Source organism: Hemitrygon akajei, unplaced genomic scaffold, assembly GCF_048418815.1.
Source record: "Hemitrygon akajei unplaced genomic scaffold, sHemAka1.3 Scf000041, whole genome shotgun sequence".
Taxonomy (NCBI): Eukaryota; Metazoa; Chordata; class Chondrichthyes; order Myliobatiformes; family Dasyatidae; genus Hemitrygon; species Hemitrygon akajei.
Window position 1 is genome coordinate 1950545 of NW_027331927.1, and position 21929 is coordinate 1972473.

The 21929-nt window shown below is 43.6% G+C and overlaps 1 long non-coding RNA gene across 2 annotated transcripts in view; it reads right to left on the reverse strand.

Moving 5' to 3' along the window:
- LOC140720303 (uncharacterized) overlaps window positions 1-21929 on the reverse strand; it is a 1203583-nt gene that overhangs the window by 69233 nt on the left and 1112421 nt on the right. Inside the window, exon 6 of one of the 2 annotated variants that reach the window (XR_012097158.1) lies at window positions 13591-13884. The exons of the other annotated variant lie outside the window; for it this stretch is intronic. This is a non-coding gene — a long non-coding RNA (uncharacterized lncRNA). The remainder of the gene's footprint in view (window positions 1-13590; window positions 13885-21929) is intronic. 2 annotated transcript variants of the gene reach the window in all.

Below are 21929 nucleotides of genomic sequence, written 5' to 3' on the forward strand. Positions count from 1 at the left end.
TGGATTATATACTGTCCAATCCGCTAGATCACACTGTTCGGTCACGTGGGTTGAACATTGACTATTAACTTGAGAAACACAGTGTCAAATCCCCTGGGTCACAGACTGGCTGTTCCCTTGTGACGCACATTGCCCGGTCCCCTGGATCACAAACTGACCATTCAATTGAGACGCTCTCTTTCCAGTGAGCTGGGAGACAGACAGACCATTAGCTCAAGGTCCATGTTGGCCGGTTCCCTAGGCCCAATGCCATCCCTTGGATGATGATCGTCACGTAACAACTGTATAAATCATTGGCAACGTCTTGCTTAGAGAGTTTAGCTTGCAGTTCTTGTTGCTAAACTGTAGGAAGGATGTCATTACGCTGGGAAGAGTGTAGTGGAGAATGACCAGTATGGTGCTGGATGAGTGTGTTGGGTTTTGTATTTTCTGGATTAGCTGGGACAGTTTGCCCTGCAACACGAAAGCTTCAGGGATGACCCTATACATGTACATTATATAATCAGGGACGTATATAGGTTAGATTGCCGCAGTCTTTTTCACAGAGTACGGGAGACAAGACTAGAGTGCATATATTTAAAAGGGTCAAAAGGTGCATTTGTTCATGTGAAGGGTGATGGGAATAAGTTGCATGGAGTGACAGGGGGCACAGGAACACAAATAAAATTACAAAGTTGAGAAGACGTGGGCTGGAAAATATCGAGAATTAGTCTTGGAGGGAATTCTTTTTGCGAAAACTGCAGTAAATTGGAGAAAGATCAGAGCCACTTAGATAAACACGAAGTAGTTGGGCCGATGGGGTTGTTTCCAGGCTGTAAACTCGCTTGTATTCCACTTGGAATCACAGAGATAAGCACAATCACAATGCCTGCGCGTGACAGAGGCAGTTGGACACTGATTATACCGGTTTCCCCATCAAAGCTGCTGGGAATTTAAAGTCAGGCAGCAGATCATCTCAACACGGAAATCCTGGGAAAAATACAGTATCCTCAGTGGACAGAATTATGCCACAGCACCCTCAGAAATCTGTTTCACCTTCCTCACAGAGATACTCTCATCGTGTCAACAAATTACAAATCATCAAACACGAGGAAATCTGCAGATGCTGGAAATTCAAACAACAACACACAAAATGCTGGTGGAACACAGCAGGCCAGGCAACATCTATAGGGAGAAGCGCCGTCGCCGTTTCGGGCCGAGACCCTTCGTCAAGACTAACCAAAAGGAAAGGTATAAGAGATTTGAAAGTAGTGGGGGGAGGGGGAAATGCGAAATGATAGGAGAAGACTGGAGGGGGTGGGGTGAAGCTAAGAACTGGAAAGGTGATTGGCAAAAGTGATACAGAGCTGGAGAACGGAAAGGATCATGGGACGGGAGGCCTCAGGAGAAAGAAAGGAGGGGTGGAAGCACCAGAGGGAGATGGAGAACAGGCAAACAACTAAATATGTCAGGGATGGGGTAAGAAGGGGAGGAGGGGCATTAACGGAAGTTAGAGAAGTCGATGTTCATGCCATCAGGTTGGAGGCTACCCAGCCGGTATATAAGGTGTTGTTCCTTCAACCTGAGTTTGGATTCATTTTGACAGTAGAGGAGGCCATGGATAGACATATCAGAATGGGAATGGGACGTGGAATTAAAATGTGTGGCCACAGGGAGATCCTGATTTTTCAGGCGGACCGAGCGTAGGTGTTCAGCGAAACGGTCGCCCAGTCTGCGTCGGGTCTCACCAAATTACAAATCATACTGATTTTTACATCTTCTAGTGTTTCCACCGTAACAAAGATTTGTAAAATTTACGGAGATTGACAGTCACTGTTTTTCTTTCTGTTTAAAGGGTCACCGTGCATTATCAGTGAGGCTATTGACCTTCAATGCATTCTCCACGACCATTGTCAATGTTCAAAATAAATTAATTGTCAATGTACGGTCAGTATACATATATTCACAGTAGAAGTAAGACATAAAATGGAATTAATGAAAGATTAGAGATAAAAGACAGACAAGCAAACAATCTGCAATGAAAAGCTTTGTAAATGCAGTAAACAGACACACAGGTAGATAAATAAATAACGGATATGAAAATAAGAGTCGGTGATCCATTTTAGGTTGTGTTCAGTGATCAGTTCAGTGTTGAAGTGGGTGAGGTTATCCACACTGTTTCAGGATCCTGATAGACAAAGGGCAACGACTGTTCCGGATCCTGTCAGTGTGAGACTGAAGGCTTCTGTACCACCTGCCCGATAGCAGAAGTGAGGAGAGTGCATGGTCTGGATGCTGGGGCTACTTGTTGATAGATGCTGCTTCCCTTTGACAGCGCTCCTTGGTGAGCAGGGCACAATTGTGAGGAAGGCTTTTCTTGTGATGGCCTGAGCTATATCCACCACTTCTAGCAGGCGCTTCCGTTCCAGAGCATTCATGTTTTCACAACAGTCGGCGATGCATTCTGTCAGGTTCCTCCGCACTGGGCTTCTTTAGAAGTTTGTCTAAACTTCTCACGTCACCACGGACACTCATTCTACCTTCACTTGTTCATACGCTCATTTCAGCTAGCAAGCTGGAATACACCACCAATACCTTTCATCTCCAATGATGGGAGGATCAAATGGGAAATTATTTTTTTCAGCTTCTTCCCCAAGACGTACGTTCATCTTGTCTGGATTCCCCCTTATAGCTCAATAGCTTCACTCCTGGTAATATTCTCCGGATTATATTCTGTGCCCTTTCCATCTTAATGACATCCTTCCTGTGCCCTACATACGTGTATAAACCATTCCAGTGATTCCTGAATCTTTGTTTCCCCTTTTTATACAACACTTTTCAAAGCCCCACTATTGACTATGCAACTCCTGCCCCGGTTTGACTTTACCAAATGAACCCATTCCTTGTTGCACTTCCCATATTCATCTCAGTCTCCTTGTAAACTTACAATACCCCTTTGATTGTCCATTCTACCACCAATTTCGATGTCATCTGCAAATATATGAACAATGTTTATATCAAAGGTTTCAAGAAAAAGAGCAAGCAATAGACCCAGTACCCATCCACACCACAGGTCACAAGCTTCCAATCTGAATAGCACTCCATTATTAATACTCTGATTCTTTCCACTTAGCAAGTTTTGTATCCAGTTGGCTAGCTTGCCCGCAAGGAAATGAATCAACGTTATATATGGTGATGTAAGATCATACGATACTATGGCAGAATTAGCCCATTTGGCGCACTGAGTCTGATCCGACATTTCATCATGCCTGATCCATTTTTCCACTCAGGCCAGATCTCCTGCCTTCTCCACGTATCCCTTCATACGCCGACCAATCAAGAATCTATCAGTTTCTGCCTTGAATATAAATAAAGACCTGACCTCCACAGCTGCCCGTGGCAACAAAGTCCACAGATTCACCAATCTAAAGAAATTCCTCCTCATCTCCATTTTAAAAGGCCACCCCACTATTCTGTCTCCTCTGTTCTTAAGCATTAACACAGGATTCTCTCCACATCCTTCATCTTCTAAGTTCCGGTGAATGCACGCCCAGAACCATCATATGACCCTGGCAAAGGTTTCAATGCTAACGTACCGACCTTTCTGTAGAAGCAGTGTTTGGGTTATGGTTAGAGACAATAGATGTTTTGAAATGTGAGCTGGGTGTTTTGCCCGGCGTGAGATGAAGACAGAAGACGCTGGAGACAAGTCGATCAATCATGGAATCAGTTTTCTCAACCTTCGTTTAATCCTCTCAAGTTTCAGTACATGCTTTCTCAGATGTGGCCCATAACTGCTCACAATACTCCAAGTGAGGCCCTCACCAGTGCTTTATAAAGCTTCTTCATTTTCTAATCCTTTGGAACTGTGTGCTAACATCGTATTTGGTTTCCGCACAATAGATTCAACCTGAAAATCAAACTTCAGGGAATTCTGCACAATGACTCCCAATCCCTTTGCGCTTCACGGTTTTGTATCTTATCTCCATTTAGAAAACAGTTTACCCTTTCAGTTCTTCTGCCAAAGTGCATTACTGCACACATCCCGATATTGTGCTCCATTTCCATTTCTCTACCCATTCTCCTAATCTGACTCCAATAGCCTCTCTACTTCTTCAAAACTGCCTGCCCGTCCATCTAACTTTGCATCGTCTGCAATTTTTGCCTCAAAGCCATCATTTTTTGTCAGTAAATTCACAGTGAACTATGAACTATCAATAAGTGCAAAGATCAGGGGTGACTACATGTAGAGTCGACATTTAGCGTGTTTACCGTCACGGGCTGCAGCACAGAACACAGGTGCAGAGAGATGTTTATAAACTGTTGGTTAAACCAGTTAGAATGCAGTTTAATAATAATACTATAGGAAGAATGTACTTGTACTGGAGAAGGTGTAGACATGATTCAGCAGGGTATTGGTTGGGAAGAAAATTTCGGTTATAAGTACAAGAGATTGTTCGGAAGATCACATTTTCTGTCCAGAGTTTCGGTTCAAACTTGGATTATTTATTTCCCTCTACAGATGCTGCCTGACCTGTTGAGTTCCTCCATCTTTTTGTGTATGTTACTTTGGATTTCCAGCATCTGCAGAATCTGTTGCGTTTATCACAGGTGGATCCAGCTGATAGGCAGATGGCGTAGGGGAGAATAGGAATAGTGTCGGAGGCTAGGAGAAGATGGGTGGATTCAAAAGAGAAGGGTGACAAGGAGATGGAGGGGGAGAACTGCAGGAGTTGCGACAAAGGCTGGGAGGTGCTGGGTGGATCAGGTGAGAAAGGATGACAGACTACCCGATCGACTTTCCCTTTTGAAATGTCGTTCAACTCGCTGCAATCCTACTCACCAATGACATTACATTGTCCCGATTTTGATTCCATCTTTATCTCCTGCTATTTTATATTTCCTGGGCCATTTCAGCATTGAATCTCCTTAAAGGTCTTTTGAGAAACTCACATTCACCATTTGCCCACAGCCCAGATATTCACTGGGGTATTAAAACACCGAAGTAGATGACAAATTGATCTACAATGAGCTGTCCCCTAAACGCCAGCCATTCCCAACGCTGGCAACATTTTCGGCTCGGCTGCAGAAAACAAATTTCTGAAGTACGTGTCATCAGGCAAGAAAACCAGCCGGAATATGATAACTGTCCTTCGAAAACATGAAATGTTCTGTTATCACACAATCCCGGAAATGCTCAAAGCATGTAGCCCTGACCTTTATAAAAGAAATTTGGAGGCATCTCCCACAACAAGACCCGTCTAGACGTGAAACAGATCCTGACTGTGCCCTGGACTGTCACATCACTCACAAAACCGCTGTCACATTCCTCTCTCTATTTCACTCACGACTACTCGATTCAGGACATCCTGCTCCTTTCACTGAGGTGAAATTTTGCACGGTGAGCAGAGCGATTGGACCATTACCGGAGTCAAGGTCCCTGCACTGCAACTCTTGGATTGTTTGATTACCACAATCAGCTTTACCAGGGGGATCAATAACACTGTTTGATATAACTTTGCTGTGCCGCGTAATGCCTGTGTGAGTTTCTTCAACTGAACTATTGTGAACAAACGCGACAAAAGTTTAATTATAAAAATCCCGGTGATAATACCTGTAGCCATTCTGATTCCGACTGACGATCGTTGATGGTCGTCTTCTTGCTTACTCTTTGGTTGCGATGGAGGAAACCGCCACCTGCTGGTGACATCCTGAAATACACACAAGCATTCAATGAGTCCGAGGGAGAAGGATTACTTTGTAAATATGACGGCACCTCCATCCCCAGCATCAGAGCAGCAGCTGGTTTAGGGACCAAACATTTTCTGTAAGCATCAACTTCATCACCATGTATGATCCTATCCCAAAAGCTGAAGTCAATATCAGATCCTGACAGTGAGAAACAACACTCTGTATAGATCAGTTCACATTATCATTAAACTTTACACTCTTCCCAGCATCATCTCTCCATCTGATCCCTGATGCAGGCATGTTCTGATTCACGTGAGCCTCACTCAACACAGTAATATTCCAAAATACGCTATTTTTAAATGCGTTTTCAGGACAGATAATGGCATATGAATGGTCATGGTTCAGTCCTGGAAAAAGATAAGACGTACAAGCAGAATTTGGTGATTTGGTCCATCGAGTCTGCTGTACCATTCAATCATGGCTTATTTTACCCCCAAAACCAAATTCCTGCCTTCCTCCTGACACTCTGGAGCTATTAGCAAGGAATAATATTTTAATTTCTGCCACGTATATGCCCAAATGACAACTTCAAACTAACCTCTGCAGCAACAAATTCCACAGATCGTGGCGACACATGACAAAATAGGCTGCGGCCGCTATAGTTTCCTCAAGGGAAAATCTGAGCTGACTAATCTCTTAGAATTTATCAAAGAAATAACAAGCAGGAGAGACAAAGGGGAATTAGTTGATGTTGTGCACTTGGATTTTCAGAAATCTTTTGACAAGCTGACAACGAAGCTGATTAACAAGTCACGAGCCAGCACACTGTATTCCAGGACATAGTCTAACGTGGATAAAGTAGTGGCTAAAGAAAAGGAATTTCAGGCTGTATATTGTATAAATTTCTCTGACATTAAATGTTGCTATTGGAACCTATTGACTGGTAGAAATCAAAGATTTGGTATAAAGGGAGCTTTTCAGGTTAGGTGCTGGTAGCTAATCCACAAAGTTCTGTGCTGGGACAGATTCTTTTTACATCTTATGTAAATGGATGACGGAATTGATGGTTTGTTGCAAAGTTTGCAGATGATATGAAGGTAAGTCGAGGGTTTGGTAGTTTTGAGGAAATAGAGAGGACACGATAGGTATTAGGAATATTAGCAAAATAGGGAATGAAATGAAAGATGGAATACGGTGTCGGGAAATGGTCATTCTCCTTGGTACAAGAAATGAAAGGATTGATTATCTTCTAAATGGATAGAAATTACAAATAAAATAACTGAGGAGCAAAGGGACTTAGGAGTCCTGCAGCATTCTCCAAAGGTTAATTTGCAGGTGCTAGCATTCATTTCAAGAGGAATAGAATATAACTGCAAGTATTGGAGAATTATGAGAAAATCTGAGAAAATATCTGTTGAAACTAGAGAAGGCTCAAAGGCATTCATGGAAATTATTCAAGGATTGAATGTCTTGTCGTATAAAGAAAATCTGATGGCTCTGGGACTGTTTTCACTGGAATTTAGAAGAATTACGGGTGACTGCATTGAAACTTATCGAATGGAGAAAGGCCTTGATAGAGTGGATCTGGAGCTGATTTTCCTATGGTGCGAGTCTAGGACCAATGGGCACAGCCTGGAACTAGAGGGGAGTTCTTTTAGAACGGAGATGAGAAGGAATTTATGCAGACAGAGAGTGCTGAATCTATGGAGGTCAAGTCTTTTATATATTTGTCCGAAGATGATAGATTCTTCATTGATTTGGTCAGGAAGGGGTATGGAGAGAAGGCAGTAGATTGGGGCTAAGAGCAATCTCGATGGACAAATGCACTTATTCTGCTCCTATTTCTTAAGGTCTTCTGATCTTATCGTGTTAATGTGTAGGTTGAAGTGGTGGTGAGGAAAGTACTGCAAGTACTCATTAATTTCCTGAGTACTAGATAATAAAAGCTAGGATATGATATCGAGAATTTATGAAGCACTGATGAGGCCTCACTTGGAGTATTGTGAGCAGTTTTGGTTCTCTTATCGAAGACCGGATGTGTTGACATTGGAGAGGCCTGCACTTGCGGGAATTGAGAAGAGTACGGAGTGATGTAATTGAAACTTTTCAAATGTTGAACGACCTCGATAGAGTGGATGTGGTGAGGATGTTTCCTGTGATGGGGGAATTCTAAGACCAGTAGCCAATGCCTCAGAATAGAGGGGAATCCTTTTTGAATGTAACTGAGCTGAGGAAGTATTCTGAAAGCACGTTGACACAACATTAGCTAACAAGAGAAATCAAAGTCAATATAAAAACCAAAGAGGGGACATATAATGGAGCACACATTTGTGGAAAATTCGAAGATGGATACCCTTTTTAAAAAGCAACTGAAGGCAAATAGTAACAGCCATTAAGAAGGACAAGACAGAATACGAATGTAGCTAGCCAACGATAATAGAATATCAAAGACCATGCCGAAGTTTCGTTGGATACGTAAAGAGTAAAGGAGAGGGCAGAGTGGACACCTCACCTGTAAAATGATTCTGGAGTAGTAGTATGGGAGATAAAGAAATGATGGAACTGAACAAGCATTTTAAGTATGTCTTCACTCTGGACGACACTAACAGAATAACGGTGATATTAAAATTGATTCTGATTTCAGTTCTGAAGGCACTTCGGGGATTAGTTCCGATTTGCATCATCGGACCAAGGGCCATTTCCTGTACTGTTCTAAATTCCCTCAAAAACAAACTGCGTGGATCAAAGTTCTAAGATATCTGCTTCGTCCCTCGGATCGAGTAATATCGTGAGGCAGTAAAGCAACTGCTCCTCCTGCCAGTAATAGATAGCCATCTCTTTCGTTTCACTGTCTCCAAGCCGGACTCTGGGCACTGCCGGCGTGGCGCTGTGTTCATGGGGAATACAAACCTCTTTGAAGAAAACTCGCTCCCGCTACCCTGAGCGGACACTTGTGTGCGGACGGTGCTGCAAATGCCCCGGGGACACCAGTTCCTGGGCTCAGTCCCTGGGCATTGAGCAACTACAAAACTCCACAATTTCACCCTCCACTTCATTACTTACATGGTTACTGCCTCCCCCGAGCAGTGAAAGTAAAATCATCCATTGTTGATCTACTTTCAAATATTGTTTGACGATTAGAACTCGGCATTTAGTACCATCATCCCTTCTTAACTAATCAGTTAACTCAAAGAATTAGGCCTCAATAGCGCTTTGTGAAATTGGATCCTGGATCTCCTCACCTGTAGTCCTCAGTCAGTACGATTTGTTAAAAACATCTCCTCCACAATCCCCATCAGCACAGGATCACCGGGGGGAAGCGTACATAGCCCCCTCTGCTCTACTCACTTCTCTCCTATGACTGTGTGGCTAAGTTAGCTCCACCACCATTTACAATATTGCTGATGACAGCACTGTCGTGAGCCGTATCAAAGGGGGATGCTGATTCAACAAGTAGGAAGGAGATTGAAAATGGGTTCACTGGTGTAATAACAACAACTTTTCACTCAGTGTAAATAAAACCAAGGAATTCATAGCAAACTACGGGAGAAGGAAACGATATACCTGGGTAGAGAGAGATAGGGACAGACGGATAGAAGAAAAAGAAACTTGAGCCAAGTCACACATTGCCCATTGTACCGGTGCCCAGCGTTCCAGACACACACTTTCTAATCCTGCACTACTGTAGCATTAAATTAATCTGGGGGCTCTCCCCGAAGTCTGTCCCTTTTCACAAATATACAGTGGTTGCAAATCTACCTCAGGCCGTGTTCGGTTTGTAGATCACCAGAAGCCCAGTGGCTCAGTCCCACCCGACTGAGCCTGATCCCGCTCCAGTAGCATAAAAACATTCGCAATTTCCATATGAATCCTCCTTTGTTTCCCCGATAACTTTGCACCATCCTCTAAGAAGCACCCTGCGAGATTCCGCAATTTGTGATAACCTTAGCAACTGGCTCGTCTGTCAATAGGTAGACTCAAGCCTGCAAGTGATATTTACATTCGTCGTATCGATCATATTGTGTGGTCTGTGACACTGTTCCAAAAACAGCCACAAAATTTTGGAGGACATTAACACATCAGGCAGCATCTATGGAGAGGAGTAAACAGTTCACGTTCAGGGTTGAGAGCGTCCTCTCTATACATGTTGCCTGACCTGTTGGGTTCCACCAGCATTTGGCATTTGTTACTCTTTATTTCCCGCAGCTGCAGACCCTCTCGGGTTTATTACTTCCAAAGGCGATTTCTCTGCTATTCATAAATTAAACTCACCCCCATTGTGCATTCCTACCACCTCGACATGGAGACTGAACAACAGTCGGATTGCTTACTTATCACCCACGCTGCCTCTGTCCGTTTGACCTGGTCTTTTACAACATCGTGTAATCTGTAATAATGAGCAGCCAAAGCCGGTTACCTTCCAGCCACATCTCCGGAACAGCGATCAGGCCAGACTGAAAGCTGATGCTTCCGGAAGAGTATGAAAATCTATGGAGGTTTCCAAATGGGCAACTATGGTGAGAAAAAGTACAGCTCAGCAGACAGCTGAGAGTGAAGAAAAATAAACTTTAGAACGATTTTGATTTTGTGAGCAACCGCTGAGTGAAACGCAGAGATTAAAGTACAGAATACTGTGTGTGTGTGTGGGGGGGGGGGGTGGTCCATGGGGGAAAGGAGGGGAAAAGCGGGACAAATCATAATAATTCTCATGGGACTGAGAGACGCGATACCCGCTCACTGCTACTCCCGGTACAGATTACCAATCGCTCTCCCGCACCGGCTGTCCTGCTCGCCGAGTGAGTTACACGTTCGTTGCCCAAACCTGATGCGGAATAGAATTAACACACAATGCTGGGATTAAATCCTTATTCAACGTAAGGCCTGCAGTCAGTTCAACCATATTAATGACATCATATTTGCCATTGTATACGGTCATTATATTGGCTCACATGTTCAATTGTCAGACGATTCTTAGTCAACATAGCAATGTGCATAAGTGGGCCACTCTGCCCTTCGAAACTGCTGCTGCAGACAATGATACCAAGGCTAATCTAATTTTCTATTTCAGTCCCCATGTCCATTCCCGTAACATGTCAACAGGTAATCCGGAATTTGGGCCTTGAACAGAATGAAAGACGTTGCCTCCAGTGGCGATTGAGGTGAAGAGTTTAAAACAACTTAAAAAACACAGGAACATCAGATGTACATATCTAATATAATAAAAAAAAAACAACTGAGGAAAAGAGCTGAAACATTAGCCCATGTTCCAGAAATGTTCTTAATCTTCACATAGGTTGTGGAAAATCAGAATCGCGTAAACACGAAACAGCAGGAACACAAGCGGTACCGCGGGCAGACGTGGCTTAAAACAGAGCAAATGACTCCTTTATCACTTATCCAAAACATAGCTGAGGCGTTATGTGGAAATAACGATCCGATTTAACTGTCAAAACTGAATTATTCCTTTTTTATTTCCCCAAGAGAATTCTGAGAATGTGCATGTCAATTAAATATCGATGAATGTATCCAGCAAATCATTAATTTCAGCTATCTCCGCCCACTGCCCCACACGCGTGCTCTCGCAGATCTATTGTTAACCATGGCAATAGATAAAATGAGAGAAGAATTCGGCAGGACTGGCAGCATCCGTGCAGGGAAATAAACTGCCGACGTTTCGGACCGATACAGACCGGAAAGGAAGGTGGAGAGGGCCAGATGATTGATGGTGTGGGTTGCAGTTTTCTGCGACTCGCAGCTGCCTGAACGTGCACATTTCCTCGCACACGGGGTGGTCTTTCTGCTGAAAATAAATCCAACTGATCCGACAATTCACTCTCAGTCGGCTATGGCCAAAGTCGCGTTAACCCTTTCTACTGCAGGGAAGACAGATAAAGCGTATACCTTACTACAGGAGGCGCCACTCACATCTGATGTTGTAACCAGACGGCATTTGGTGCGGTCCCGGGTAATTACAGTCTGACTTCCCGGGCGAGCGATAGTGGACCTGGTTCAGACCGAGCAGATTCCTAAATTGACATTTCTGGGAGCTACATAATTCGCACTTCACTTGACGACAGTTGTCTGGCAGACGACGGGAGCGCAAGGTTTCCCTAATCGTCTCAGCGTGAGCCGGGGAGCGCGAGGGTAACGAGCCCCGCGAGAGGGCGCGGGTCGGGCAGTGGGCAGCGCGAGAGCCCAAGGGAGTCTGTGGCGGGATTAACAGGGAACGGGGAGCGTGTCTCTCGGTCCGATACCGTGCTGTCCAGCGCAGCATGTTAATCATAAATTCGATCCCCTCACGCAGCTGCGGCACATCATTAACGCACAAATCTGCGTGTAAATGATTTATCGATAGAAACATAAAAACATAGAAAATAAGTGCTGGAGTAGGTCATTCGGCCCTTCGAGCCTGCACCGCCATTCAGTATGATCATGGTCGATCATCCAACTCAAAAACCTGTACCCGCCTTCTCTCCATACCCCCGATCCCTTTAGCCACAAGGGCCATATCTAACTCAATTTAATGTGTGCTTTCAGTTCAACCGTACAAATAAAATCATATCTCCCTTCGCATACATACTTTATACTAGCTTGCACCGATTAAATTCTCAGAGCTTTTCTAGTCAACATACCAATACGCATAACTCGACCAGAAGGCCCCTGGAAACTGCTGCTGCAGATATGAGATCACCGCTGAACGGGTCTAAAATGTCATTAAGCATACTCATGTCCATCCCTGTAACACACCAAACCCGCTGTTTATCAACAATCTCGGCCTGAAACAGAATCAAAGACTTGCCTCCACTGGTCATTGAGGAGACAAAGAAAAATCAAAACACACTCAATCGGCACAGGAACAATAGTTGTATTCGTCTGAAATAAGAAACTCTGAAAACGGAGCAGTTGTTTTCTCGCACACTTGCTGTGAAACACGTGCCCATTGTTCTAGAGCTTTTCTACATTTTTACCCAACTAGTGGAAAATGTAGATCGTGCAAACAGGACACAATAGGAACAAAAGAAACACCAGAGTGAGAAGTAACTTAAACAGAGCAAATATCTCCTTGATCGATGGTCCAATGCACAAACATCTGGAAATAAAAATACGAAATAAACAACAGAAGTTGAATTATTCTCACCTTAATTCCGCAAGAATATTCTGACAGTGTGGATACTGTGTATCGTTTCTTACAAGTAGCCCTGCCCACAGCCCCACGCGGATCTCCGGTAAGCATGGCAACACACAATACTGGAGGTACTCAGCAGGTCAGGCAGCATCTGAGGATGGATGTAAACAGGCGACGTTACGGACCGAGTCCCTTCATTGGGACTGGACTGGAAAGGGGAGGAGGGCAGATAGATAGATAGATAGATACTTTATTCATCCCCATGGGGAAATTCAACTTTTTTCCAATGTCCCATTGACTGATTTGGAAGGTGCGGCTTGTTGTCTTGTGAGACTCGGTGCTCAGGGTCTGCGAGCAAGCAGCTGTCTGTCCGTCACATTCCTCAGAACAGGGAGTGGCCGTTCCACTGAAATCAAATCCAAACCGGTTCATCAAAACACTGTCGTTCAAATGCGAAGAAAGTTTAACCCTGTCTGTTGTTCGGATTTCCAGCATCTGCTGCTTTTCTCTTGTTTGAGAGAGATCGGTGACGGGTCACTGCCCCGTGCGATGTTTCACATCTCACTACCGGGGTGAAAAGTGCCTTCTGCTCGCACTCAGTAGAAACCACCCTGGAGAGTAGTTATGCTTCAGGGCAACGAAATCGTTTCTGTGAATCTATTTGGACAGTAACTGACTCGTAAACACGAACATGTCCGGACTCCCTTCTCCACTAAATTCACTCCCAATCCCGACCAATGCCGAGTCTCGCTGTAAACGCTGAATATTTGTACAGAATCATAGACAACACTTACCTCTGATGTTGTAACCGGACGGCGTTCAGTGTGGTCCCGGGAAATCACAGTCTGACTACCCGGGTGACCGACACTGGTCCTGCACCGGTGTGTTCACCTTGTACGGAGAGTTGTGACTGAGCTGCTGCTCCCGAGGCCACTCGGCTGTGATGTGTCCGTCGCTCATTACAGATGGACAGGGCCGGGTGAGCCGGGGTAGAGCGGGACTGCCGCAGTCCGTGTCACACTAACTCTCTCCGGCTCAGGACGGGTCTGACAGCGGGAGGAGGCGGGAGTGGGATCAATGTAGCAACCCTAAAGAGGAAAACAAACAGGCTGCGTTAACCTTTCTGTCCGGATTTCCGTGTGGATCTCTCCTTATTCTTTCATCGCAACCAGTGGGGCGGAGTTTCTCTGTTTCAAAAAAACACGTTTGTGTTCAGGGTAATTTCACTTTTCTGCAATCACTACACCGCGAAGCACTTGGGGCATCTTGAAAAGGGAGGAAATTGTCAGCTCATTTTGAGATGATTATGACGTGACACAGCCAAGCAAAGAAACATCTGAATTGGCCAATATTTGCTTCGGAGGATACAAGATCTTAAAGTGAACAAACGCTGTGAGGGAATGTGAGTGACTTTACAGAGCTGGGCTGCTGACAGCACAATACCAGTCATGGAGTGATAGCAACTGGATCTCACAGATGCATAACTGGTACTTCTGGCCACATTCAGTCTCACTCCAACTATTTCGTACCTTCCTTTGTACAGGTATGTAATGTCTAAAGCACCTGTGTTTGAGTGAATGAGACCCAACGAATTCTCGCCTGACTGAATCAATGGAAGCTCTGAGTCAGAAGGGTTCTCTCCAACTGATGCTCTCAGTCCTCGGGCTGGTTCACTAGTTGTTGTTACTTCATCTTCAGTTGTGGTTTGCTTCCAGTTGTGAGCTTTTCCTCCAATAAAACTCTCACCGCAGGGCTAACTTTAATCAGAGAGATAATGAAGCACCTAAACAATACAAAGGAGAAACAAAATATTTCTGCTCGATGTTCCTAAAGACGAAACTGATTGAAATTTAAACGTGGAAGACATATTTTATAATCTCAGTGAACAAATCTATAAATATCCCTTTCATTCCACAAAACCTCCCCAGCAGCATCCTTCTCAACTCTACTGAGCACATGTGCAGAGCAATGAAATGCTCCTCGTACATAAAGCCTAAGTCCCGACTTTATTATTGTCAACCTTATTAGCAACAACTGCACAGAACACATTTCCAGGAATAACAGGTAAATTGGTAGCTGGGTGATTTACCGATAAAGGCTGAGGTTACATTTCTGCTCTTCTAACTGTCACAAAATGACGGCCTATCCACAGACCTATTTCCAAGAGATTTACTCGTTTCCAGGGTGAAAGTAATAAAATTAATTTGAAATTACTAGAAGCGTTCAGCAGGTAAGGAACTGCTGTGGAAAGATGAACAAATCTAACGATTCGGCTAATCAGTGATTCCCCACAAGCAGTGTTCATCTGCCCGAAACTTCTGCTTCATTGCAAGAGTTCCATCCAGACCCACCTGTAGAAGCGCAATCTATCTGAAGGCCAAACTCTTCAATTGCCATATTCTTGAAGTCCCTATCCCAGCATTATAAACCATGGCCCCAAACTCCAGGACTCTGTGCTGCCTGTAAAATGCTACAGTGTCTCAACTATTCCCAGTTCAAACCTAAGAGTCCTACAATAACCCGGGACGAAACTAAAAACTGATGACACTTTTTTTCTGGACAGGGATCCGGCTGGAATCCAGAGCACGGGGACAAAGTGTGCACAGATACATTTCAAATTGTTTCCACATTTACATTGAGCACATTTGTTCATTATTTTATTGTGGAGTGGGATCCCGCCCAGGTCAATTAGCCGGCTTATTTCCGGTAGTGCAACAGGAGGAAAATGTCTTTAATGTAAAATTGTAAACTTAGAACTCAGTTGAGATCTTTCATTTCTTCTGATGCACAAATATTCACTGAGTGCAAGTTGTCTGTGATATCCTGAGCAAATTTGCAGAGATGCAATCCCTACATTCATTAGTTATCTCTTCATTCCAACACAGGCTTCATATATTCCATACAGTAAATGGTCAAGGCATTTTCGCATCCAGATCTGCTGCTGAGTCCACTGTTTCACAGCTGAAGGGCAGTGACGAGAGAGAGATGAAAATCTTCAACACCCCTTGAATCTGTTACACCTGCGACTGACGAAGTGGATCACCGGAACTAACCAGAAAAGTAACAGCAGAACAAACCTCAAATCATCTGAGTTTCATTATGAACACAATGAATACTGGGAACTCAACTCTTTGGTAACGGGGTAGCTAAAATTCCAGTTGTAGTTTCAACCATGTCTGGACGTGCATTCAGTAAATCCCCTGATTGCTTCAGTTCTACAGAACTTTCAGCAAGTGCAGAGCTGGCCGAAAATCAAAATTTTCATTGTTGGGTACGCCCTTTCTGCTCTAATTGGAGACAATGGTTTATTATAAAATACATTGCAATACAATATCATCGAATACAATGAACTCCATGAATTTTCTTTCTTTGCCGAACTAAATGTCAATAATTCTATCAAACTGATGTGCCTTCGAGTAGCGTAAAACTTTTGTTGACAATACAGGCGAAATTCGGATCCTGAAACCAAATTGTTGGATGGAGGAGAAGGGTCTTATTTACAACTGAATGGACTGTGAGGCTCTGCCCACAGATCCTGGACTCCCCTGATGATGAAAACATCTTCTTCCCGTCCGCGTATCCAGGCATACAAGGTTATGCTACAGCCACCACTCACCTCCTTAGAGAACAGGCCCAGATCCAGCAAATGCTCCACATGCATAAAACTATTTATTCCAGAAAACATTCTAGTGAACTTTGTAAACAACAACTATAATGAGCACATTTCCAGGACTAACAGACCTTTTGCTGGCAAGATAATTTATTTATAAAACCCGATGGTTCCTTACTGCCCCATTAACTGTCACAAAATATCACCTGAACATCTAGATATGGAGCCGAATGGGATGGGGGAGATCGACAATGACTTTCCTTTACCAGTATTTACATGGTAGACAGATACACAGATTATTGAAATGAAGAAAGGTTAGTCAAGTCATAGAAGGTGTACAGATTGCAGAACAACAGCTTGCTGTCTAGAGGTGAATTTAAATGGATAATTCTCAAGGGCCTGACAACGTGTTCCCTCTTAGTCTCTGAGGCGCTAGTGTTGAAACTGTTCGAGCACTGGCACTGACATACAAAGCGCCAGAGGATATGAGGACAGCTAGTTTTGCTTATCTGTGTTAGAAAGGCTCCAAAAATCCGTTTTGTGTATGTCCTTGTAAGGTATTTAAGAAACTGAATGTATAGGATTTCGGAAGACTGGGTCTGAAGAGGGTTAGTCAACCTGACAGGTCATGTGTAACCAAGTTATTGAGATTTTTGTGGAAGTTATAAAAGGGTTGATGAAGAGAATGTGGGTGTCATTGCCTACATTGACATTAACAGGGCGTTTGACGAAGTTCTGCATGGGATGCTGGTCCAAAAGGGAAAGGTCATTCGAATTCAGGATGAAGCAAGTGGAGAAACCAGAGAAAGCTTGCAAATGGTTGACTCTCCGAATGGAGTCATAAGTTTCGCGAGGTACTGCGGGGAAAGCGACTGGGTGTTTGGCATTGATATTAATGATTTAGATGACGTGAAAATGTGGCAAACTCGAGAAGCAAATATGTGGATTATACCGAGATTGGATGTAGTTGGTAGTGAGAAAGGCTACCAAAGGTGCATTGTGCTCTGGACCAGCTGGGAAGTCAGATTACAAAATAGCAGAGGGAATTTAATACAGACAACAGTGAGCTGTTGCAATTTAGCCAGATAAACCAGGGTATGACTGAAGCAGTGAATGGGAAATATTTTCGGTGTATGACAAAATAAACTGACATTGCAATACAGATTCACAGTCTTTGAAAATGGTCCCACAGTTAGCTGTATTAACAAGCTATCAATGCAAGGCACACTCATACGATAAGGAACCGAAAATAAACGAAAGAGGAAATACCTGATTTCACATCATCTGCTGTGAGTCTCATTATGACAATGATTAATACTGCAGCAAATTTGTAACTGTGAAACTAATATTGTAATGGCTGATTTCCATTAAATCGCAGGTAGATCTAGCTAACAACAACTGAGTCCTGCATGACTCACTGAGATAAGAGGGGCAAATCGTTACTTGACAATGAAAGGAACGATTAGAAGAAACGTTACGGATACAAATCATTTAGCTGGTTGTATATAGGATAGGCAGAGGTTGACGGGGAAAAAACCGGATCGAGTTTGAACGAAATAATCTGAATTGTCTAGGTGGCAGAAGGGTTCAATGACAATCACAGATAATCCTCCAGCAATACAGCAGATACGAAATTAATAATGCCTACTATTACATGAAAATATTCTAAAATGAGAGAAATAGAACAAACAATAGGGACATTGTTATATGACCTTTGACCCTCAGCAAATTTCATCAACCTACCGTAGAGAGTATCGGCTCCTGCTTTACTCGTGACTGCAAGGAGCTGCAGGGAGCTGTGGATAGCTGAGGACATCAGGCAAACCTGACTGCCTGCCATGGACTGTGTCTGAACTTTCAGTTGTATCAGCAAAGCAGCCTCACAATCCTGGATATTCTCGCTTTCCATCTGGGGCGAAGATTAAACACTGAAAACACAAACTATCAGACTCAAGGCCGCCATCCATTCTGCTGTTATAAGCAAATTGAATGGTCCCGAACTAGATAAGATGCACTTTAACCTCACATGTAACTTGTTGTGATCTTGCACCATATGTCCACTTGCTCTTCAGTTTCTCCGAAACAATAATACTTTGTTACACCCTGTTATTGTTTTACCTTATATCACCTTAATGTACTGTTGTGTTCTTTTGATCTGTATGATGGTTATGATAAACAAGATTTTCATTGAACATCGGTACATGCGAATAACAAATAGATTTCCAATTTTAATTCTGTGGAGATAATGGACTGGTTGGGCGCAAAATAAAAAAAAATAAACAACAGGCACAAAGAGACTTGTCAGTGCTTGTCCAAGTTCCTTACAGGTTGTGAAGAGGGCAAAAGCGATCTCTGCATTCATTTGAACAGCACTGTAATATAAAAGGAAGGATGTACTGTTGAGAATTTATAAAGTCCTCATGAGGCAACACTTGGAGTATCCTCAGCAGGTTTCGGCCCCTAACATGAGAAAGGATGTGGTAAAAATTGAGTGAGTTAGAAGGAGACTCAGGAAAATGATTCCGGGTCTAATTCAAAATGAACGTGTTCCCGTGATGTACTATTCTATGTTCTCTGATATGTTCTATCTCCATTCGACCATACGTTATAGGAGCCGAATTAGGCCATTTGGCCCATCGTGTCTATTGCAAAATTTCATCATGACTGATCTAAGTTTCCTCTCAGTCCCAATATCCTGTCTTTTCACCATATCCTTTCATGCTCTGACCAATCAGGAATATATCTACCTCCGTCTTAAATATACACACAGATTTGGCCACCACAGCTGTCCGTGGCAAAATAAACTTCCACGGATTCAACATTCCATGGCAAAATAAATTCCTGCACACCCAGTTCTAATACGGCGCCTCTCTATTCTTGGGTACTGTCACCTGCTTGTAGACTATTCCACTAGAGGAACCACAAAATAGAGAGAGTATAGAGAAGATTTACTAGAATGTTACCTGGGTTTCAGCACCTAATTACAGGGAAAGTTTGAACAAGTTAGTTTTTTATTCTTTGGAGCGTAGAAGTTTGAGGGGGGACTTGATAGAGGTATTTAAAATCATGAGGCGATAGATCGAGTTGACGTGGATAGGCTTTTTCCTTTGACAGTAGGGGAGATTCAAACAACAGGACATGATTTGAGAGTTGGGGGGCAAAAGCTTAGGAGTAACACGATGGGGAATTTCTTTACTCAGAGAGTGGTAGCTGTGCGGAATGAGCTTCCAGTAGAATTGATAGAGGCAGGTTCGGTATTGGATAGGTATATGGACAGGAAAGGAATGGAGGGTTATGGGCTGAGTGCGGGCCAGTGGGACTAGGTTAGAGTTAGCGTCGGGACGGACTAGAAGGGCCGAGATGGCCTGTTTCCGTGCTGTAGTTGTCATATGGTTATATATGATTATCATCCACACAGCAAGTCTATCAAGGCTTTTCGCAATTCGACGAGTTTCCATAAGGTCAGCCTTCATTTTTCTGAATCCTGGTGAATGTTGCCCCAGAACTATCAAACGCGATTCATGTGACAAGACATTCAATCGTGGAATCATTTTCGTGAACAACCTTTGAACCCTCTACATTTTCAGCACATTCCTTTCGAAGTTAAGAGGCCCAAACCTACTCACATTTCGTCTACCAAAGAGTATGACCATACACTCCTCGACTCTGTATTCCACTTCTTTGCCCAGTTTCCTAATCTGATTATGTCCTTCTGTACCTTTTCCAATTCCTCAAAAGCACATGCCCCTCCATCTATTTTCATACGGTCTGCAATCTTTACCAAAAAGCCATCAATTTCATCGCCCAAATCTTTAACAATGACCGAAATAGAATCGGTCCCAACACAGCCCCCTGTGGAACACCAGTAGTCACTGGAAGCCATCCAGAAAAGGTTCCTTTTATTCCGACGCTTTGCTCCCTCCTAATCAACCTCTGTTTTATCCATGTCAGAATCTCTCTTGTAATACAATGATGTCGTAGCTTGTTAAACAACCTTATGTGTGACAGCGTAACAAAGACCTCCTGAAAATCCAAATGCACAACATCAACCGATTCTCCTTTGTCAATCATGCTTGTAATTGCTTCAAAGTACTCCATCAGATTTGTCGGGCAAGATTTTCCCCTGAGAGAATCATGCCGACTGCGGCGTATTTTATGTCGGGTCTCCAAGTACCCTGAGACCACATCTTTAATCATTGGCTCCAATATCTTTCCAATACTGAGGTCAGACAAACTGGAAAATCGGTTCCCTTCTGCCACATTCCTTTCTTGAAGAGTGAAATGACACTAGCAATTATCGAGTCTTCTCGAACCATTACAGAAGCTAGTGATACTTGAAAGAGCATTATTAATGTCTCACAATCTATTCAGACACCGCTTTTAAAATTCTGGTGTACAAGCCATCTAAATTCAGACCTTTCAGTTTCCCAAGAAACCTCTCTCTATTTATGGTAACTTCACACGCTTGATGCCCCCTGACAGCAGGAACTTCTAATATACTGTCTTCCTCCATGAAGACCGGTGCAAAATGCTTATTCAGTTCGTCCGCCATTCCTTGTCCCCATTTACTACATCCCCAGTTTTCAGCGTTCTGATATCCAGTCGTGCCTCACTTTTGTGTGTGTGGCATCCGTCGGTCTCGAGAGACCATGGAACTGCACCTGGAGTTTTCAGGGCGCAGGCCTGGGCAGGGTTGTTTGGGAGACCGGCAGTTGCCCAAGTTGCAAGCCTTCCCCTATCCACGCCACCGATGTTGTTCAAGGGAAGGGCACTAGGACCCATGCAGTTTAGCACCGGTGTCGTCACAGAGCAATGTGTTGTTAAGTGCCTTGCTCAAGGACACAAACACGCTGCCTAAGCTGAGGCTCGAACCAGTGACCTTCAGGTTACTAGTCTGATGCCTTGCCCATTAGGCTACACTTCATGTATCTGAAGAAACGTTCAGGAACCTCTTTAACGTTATTGGCTCGATTACTTTGGTATTCTAACTTTACATTTTTAATAACTTTTGTTGTCTTCTGTTTGTATTTGCAACCTTGCCAATCCTCCAGCTTCCCACAAATTGCTGCTCTGTAATTCCCCATCATTTCCAATCAATTCTGGCCAATTTCCCCTCTCCTACCTCGGTAATTCCCTGTACACCACTGTAATGCAGGTACTTCTGTAATATCGAGACGTCTGTCTTTACCTTCTCCTTCTGGAGTTTCTGTTTGGTTTCCACTATCTAACCGAAGGGAACAGTGAGAGGGACTTTCCAAACACGGATTGAACACTAAACCACGGTCCATGTTCACTGCTGCAAACACGGAACAGCCCATTAACTCACAGCCTCTCACTGTGAGGGAAGGAATGACAACTTATTCCCTTCTTTGCTTCCAAAGGAACTCCAGAACCAAACATGTGAGCACAGAGCATTAACACTAACGCATTACCTCATACGCCTGAGCAGCTTGAACGAGGGGTCTTTTATATGTGTCAAAACCTTTGTGATATACCAGAGGTTCGCACATCTTTCCCCTGCTT